This window comes from Octodon degus, unplaced genomic scaffold (assembly GCF_000260255.1).
Source record: "Octodon degus isolate 3935 unplaced genomic scaffold, OctDeg1.0 scaffold00016, whole genome shotgun sequence".
Taxonomy (NCBI): domain Eukaryota; kingdom Metazoa; phylum Chordata; class Mammalia; order Rodentia; family Octodontidae; genus Octodon; species Octodon degus.
The window spans coordinates 8,566,464-8,572,393 of record NW_004524592.1 but is presented as its reverse complement, the minus strand read 5'-3'; the positions used below and the strand labels follow the sequence as shown (position 1 = coordinate 8,572,393).

Here is a 5,930-nt window from a genome sequence, read left to right as displayed (position 1 = left end):
TTTTTTTCCAGAACCATGGATTGAACTCAGGCCCTTGTGCTTGCCAGGGAAGCGCTTATTCTACTGAGCCATCTCCCTGGCTCCCAATATTTCTAAATTTTTCCCAATATTGACAACAACCTTTAAGTGCTGATGATTCCTATCAGAAGGAAATCACCCTTACAACTCCTTATTTTTGAGTAGCTTCCTTCTATATCTGTCTTCACTTATTCAAAAGTTTGGTCCCAGGTTACACTTATATTTCATAGTCTTGTCAAATGTAACTTCTGAGCTCTGAACCATGCTGTATTAATCTTTTAGAAGACTCTTTCAGAAATCCTTTATTGTTCCCAGATCTGTTGACTAAAGTGCTGAGTATATCTTACCCCTTTTTACTTTTCTTCTATTCACTCAACAAAGAATAATTTCTCCTTGGCCTCCTTCCTGTTACCCATAAAGCCAGTTTCTGTTCAATGGACATATTTCTGTGTGAGAAATTAGGGAAACCATGGCTCAGTTCCAGTATTTACCTTTTTTCCCCCTTTGAAACACCATAGATGATTATGTAATTTACATTTGTCATAATTTTCCTGTATGCTCTTGGTCTACACCTACAGATTTATAGTTAATTCACAGTTTCTACTCATTTTATACTTTGTTGATTTTGTTATTGATGGTGATTTTGCTGTGTTGCTTTTGCTCAAATATTTCCTTCTCATTGCTGATGAGTATCAACCGTGCTGTGCTTCCTAGCCCTGCTCCTAGAAAGGCACAGTTGTGCACTGTGACACATGTGGTGCCAGCATGTGTGTTTGAGGGGTGGCACTAGTTACAAAAGGGTAGAACATGGACCACTGCTGTGATTGTGTGTTTGGCTGTTAGTTGGCTAAAGCTTGATTTTCTATTGTCTAACCCTGGCTGCTCCTTGCCTGAAGGCAGTGATCTTGGTATTTTCTATGTTCATTCACAGGTCAGTGCTGTTAGGAGGGTGGTGACCACAGTGAGCCTCATTTCCATGGGAAATGAACTTCATCACTGAACAGTACTTCTGTAGAACAGCTGTGTACAACAGAGGGCATGCCATGTATGTGAGAAAGTTGTCCTAGGTCAAAAGAACTGGCTTATTGTCCCCCTTGGTTGTGAGTTAATTGGATGGCCAGACTCTGAGCCTCATTTTTTTTTTTTTTACTTTTAGTTTTCTTTTTTAAATTTTATTTTATTGAGGAACAGATAGCAATGAGACAGTTTCAAAACTGATTGATAGGACAGTTTCAATAATTAATACATTGTACATTGTTATCCTCTTAGTGGTTATCCATAGTACAAGATGCAGAAAGGATATCCTGTCCAAACACTATTACTTCAAATCTTTCTTCTCATTGAATTAAGTGAAAGTAACTGTATATCTATCCTAACTATTCTGTATATACAGATACAAAATGGTCCTTCCTTTGTATCCCCTTTTTTGTTTAGTCCTGTGAGAGATGGGTATTCTGTTGGCATCTAGATACTCTGAGCCTCATTTTTTCATGTTAATAGAATGTTTAAACTCTAACATATAAGGGATTTAGATTTCTTCAGATTATGAATACAATTAGTTTTACTTTATTTTATTTTTCATGGTACCAGGGATTGAACTCAGGACCTTGTGCTTGCTGGGCAGGCACTTGTGCCCCTGAGTCATATATCCCTGGCCCAATATAGTTAGCTTTAAAAAGAATTGTTTTGCACCATGTTTGTAAACGTAAGAGTGGCCTGAGACAAAACTCTATTACATTTTCATTTTGACCTTATCTATGTGATATTCAATTAATGAATACTGTCAACTGCATCATAAAGGAGATTTTGGATTTTTGATATTGTGCAATGAATTTTTCACTTTCTTATAGCTAGTTTCCTTCTTTATATACTCATTCTCCGTCCTTCTCACCACTGTCTCAGCTTCTCTCAATCCGACTTAGATACTCATGGGTATTCTCCATAGCGCATTTGAGTGCACCTATAAATCATATATACTGCAACAGTTTCAGTTCTTCTTCCCTATAAGGATTTCCAAAGATACACAGGTGCACACATACACCCCCCCACACCCCTTAAACTGCTGGTCATCTGAAGTTTTTAGGTTATACTACAAATGAGCAGAGAGCCACCATTGTGGATCTTGAGTTGCATTTAGGACACACTCCCCATGTGATGCCAGCTTGGCAGTGCCAGACACTAATATGAAACAGCAATTGTTACTGAAGCCCAACATAGTCAAGTGACAGCTTTTAGATACTATCAAGTGATAGCATGTGTCAGATACTTGCTGCTGATGTACAGAAAGAAGAGTTAGGGTTTAAGGAGTGAAGTTATTCATAGAAACAGTCAAATGAGCTGTGTCAAATGAAATTAAGTTCTGTTATGATGTTGAATAGTGTAAGAACAGTACCTAAATAGTCCTGCATTCGACATTCTTTTCATATTTTTAAAAATGGTTGACATGAGGAATGTAAAATATTAATAAAATTGAGCATTCATTATTTTTACATTTTTGAGGTGTTCTATTAAGGACATTTATTTATTTATTTATTTATATTATCTAATAAGTGACCTTGAGTCATTTCAGATGAACGTTTTCTACTTTCTAAAGTATAGGTTGTGATGATTATAGTTAGTGTTTTTTTAATTAAATTTAATTTTTTTAAATTTTAGATACAGAGTCTTGCTATGGAGTTAGGACTCATAGTGATCCTGGCATTACAGGGGTGTGCCACCATGCCCAGTTTTGAGGCTGGCACAGTGTACCTGGGGTAGCGGGTTGGCATGGCATGTGGTACCAGGGATGGAATTCAGGACCTTGCGCTTGTTAGGTAGGTGCTTATGCCACCAAGCTACCTCCCCAACCCTGTACTGAATCTTGTACATGTGTCAGAGTCACTTTTCTCATCACTGGGACAAAATACCTGATGCTGGTAATTAAGAAGAGTTTATTTTGGCTCATGTTTCAGTCCACAGTCACCCAACTCCAGGGCAGGACAGCGTGGCACAGAAGCTTGGCAGAGCATCTGTTCACCTCCAGGCAGATGTGAAGCAGAGAGCCAAGGGAGTGGGTGGGAAGGAGAGTTTGCACTTCCTTGTCATGGCACAGTGACTCTCCTCTTCCAGCAAAGCTCCACCTCCCAATCCAAGACTGCCTCATAATCCAGTCATTTTTATAAGGTTGACTGTGGATGTATGAGGCTTTGAGGGTACATCCAGTCATAAATCATAATATATATACACATATATATTCTACCTAGTCACTTACTTACAACATTCCTCCATGTCCACTGAAAGCAATAACCATTATTGTTGTAGTCTGTAAACCATTACAAGGGAAAAGATTTAATACAGGACACATTATTTATAGGATTATTTTATAATACTCACCCAAAGAGTCAAGTGCAAAGAATGTGGGGGATGTCTCTAGTGTGTAGAGAGAGATATACCCAAGTAATCCAGCTGATGGTCTGGATCTCACAGCAATGTCCTGCAGAAGTCCAGCTGAAGACCTAGAGCCTATGGCAGTGACCTCCATGAGTCTAGCTGGAGGGTTACAGCCCACAGCAATGTCTCACGTGAGTCTGTGTTAATGATCTGCAGTGGGAAGCCACAAAGGTCAGTGGTGGAAGCTAGAATTTCTGCACGAGTGGGATGAAGGATGTATGTCAGCAGGATGAGGTATCTGTGCTGGAACTAGGAAGTGATTGATATTCAAGGTAAGGACCAGAGCTCTCCTGAAAACAACTATAGCCATCCTCGTTGATAGCAAGGACCTGAGCTCCTCCAATAATGAGAACAGCTGAGTTCATTTCAAGAATACCAAGCAAGACAAGCTTCTCGCAGAGAATCAGTAGCACATCTTTGCTCCAGATATTCTTTTATGCTGTTGGCAACAATTCTCAGGTGGGCCTTCCACACTCAGCATCACCCTGATTCAGTTCAAGGGTTACAAGTGGACCATTAGTTAATCCATTGCAATTATACTATTTCCTTTCTTGGTTATCTTTTGCATCTTTTGTCAGTTAGTGAGAGCACTGCACATTTGCCTACAGCAATTCCTATTACAATAAGTAATTTTGAGTCAGTACACCCTACGTTATTAAAGTTTATTCCCAAATTTTTCCCCATTGGAAAATACATTGGCAAGCTATATTCTGGGTCATCCATCTCTGGCTCACTATTTTTACGTTAGTCTTGTTAGTTCACAGTGATTTTACCTGTTTTAATAAGAGTGAAAAGAAGAACCTAAATTAACATCAACAGCGAAGTCATGTTAATCACATACTTGGATATGATGTTTTATGAATGGCCCTTTACCTATGTGGCTTTCTGTCCCCAACATATTATCCCGGCATAATCATGAGAAAACCATCAGACAAAGGCCAACTGAGGGACATTATAAAATCACCTGACCATACCTCTTCAAAGTTGCCAAGAGAATTAAAAATAAGGCAATTTGGAGAAACTGTTTCAGCCAAGAGCCTAAGGAGGCATGATGACAGAATGTAATGTGGTATCTTAATGGAATCCTGGAGCAAAAGAAGACATAAGGAAATCTGAATGATGTATGACTTTTGAATATGGTATCAGTATTGGTTCATTTTATTTTATTTCTAAAAAGTTTTTATTAGTGTACATTTGTAGTACACAGCATTTACATTCATTTTGGGGAATAGGTACATGTGCTTTATGTATTGTGTTTCTTTTTATTCCTCTCTTCCACGCCTCCTTCATCCCATTTTTAGATCTCTCTTAGTTCACTTTTGTAACACATAATGATTACATTCATTGTAGGTAGTTGGTACATGTACATGAACATAACTTCTTATGCCCTTCTCCCACCTTTGGTCCTCTCTTCCAATTTATGGAAGTTTTCTCTATTTCCTTTTATTTGTCTTTTTTTTTGGCGGAACTGGGAATTGAACTCAAGTCCCTGAGCTTGCCAGGCAAGTGCTTAGTCTACTGAGCTACCTTCTTGGCCCCTTTACTTTATTTATACTTTGAATTTATGGTATGAGGAAAAAATAGTATTTATGCGTGTATGCCTGATTTATTTCATTTATTTTTATTCATTTTTAAACATTTTATTTTGTACTGGGGATTGAATTCAGGACCTTGGACTTGCCAGGTAGGTGCTTATGCAGCTGAGCTATCTCCCTGGCCGATTTCACTTAAAATTATGTTTTCAGATGGCATTCCTTTCCCTACAAATGTATTCTTCTTTATGATTGAGTGGTTTTCCATTATGTATGAGTACCATTTTTTTATCCATTTGTCTATCCATATTGACTGGTATATAGTCTACTTTCAGATTTCAGCTTTATGAACTATGCTACTGTGAACACTGATATGCATGTATCGCTGTGGTTTGATAGCCTTAACTCTTTCGGGAAGAGGTCTAGTGGGGAAATGGTTTAGTTTGAGGAATCTCTGTACTCATCTCCTTAATGAGTACATATTCCCACCAGTAGTGTAGGAGTGTTCCTTTTTCACTGCCTCACCAGCATATTATTATTTGATTTTTTGGTGATTGCCATTTTTTTTTCTGGAGATAAAATTTTGATCTTATTTGACTTGATATTTCTTGAATGGCCTGTGATGTTTCATGTATTTATTGACCCTTAACATTTCTTCTTCTGAAAAGTGTCTACACATTTCAGTTGCCTTATTTTTTAATTGGGCCTTTAATTTTTTTTGGGTGGGGTAATGTTTTTGAGTTCTTTATATACTCTTGATGTTAGTCCTCTGAGGAATAGTTGGCAAAATTATTTTCTATTTTTTAACTTCTGCCTTCATTCTGTTGTTTTCTTTGTTTTGTAGAAGGTTTTGATTTGAAATGAACTCATTTGGGGGGCCTGCCCCTTAGCTCAGTTCTTTAAGTGGCTGCTTCAACAAAGCAGTCAGGCTCAGGTTGCTGTGGTTCAATC

At 38.0% G+C, this 5,930-nt stretch overlaps 1 protein-coding gene across 1 annotated transcript in view; it reads left to right on the top strand.

The window, feature by feature from the left end:
- Pth2r (parathyroid hormone 2 receptor) overlaps positions 1-5,930 on the top strand; it is a 182,439-nt gene that overhangs the window by 32,860 nt on the left and 143,649 nt on the right. The gene's annotated exons all lie outside the window — the stretch shown is intronic.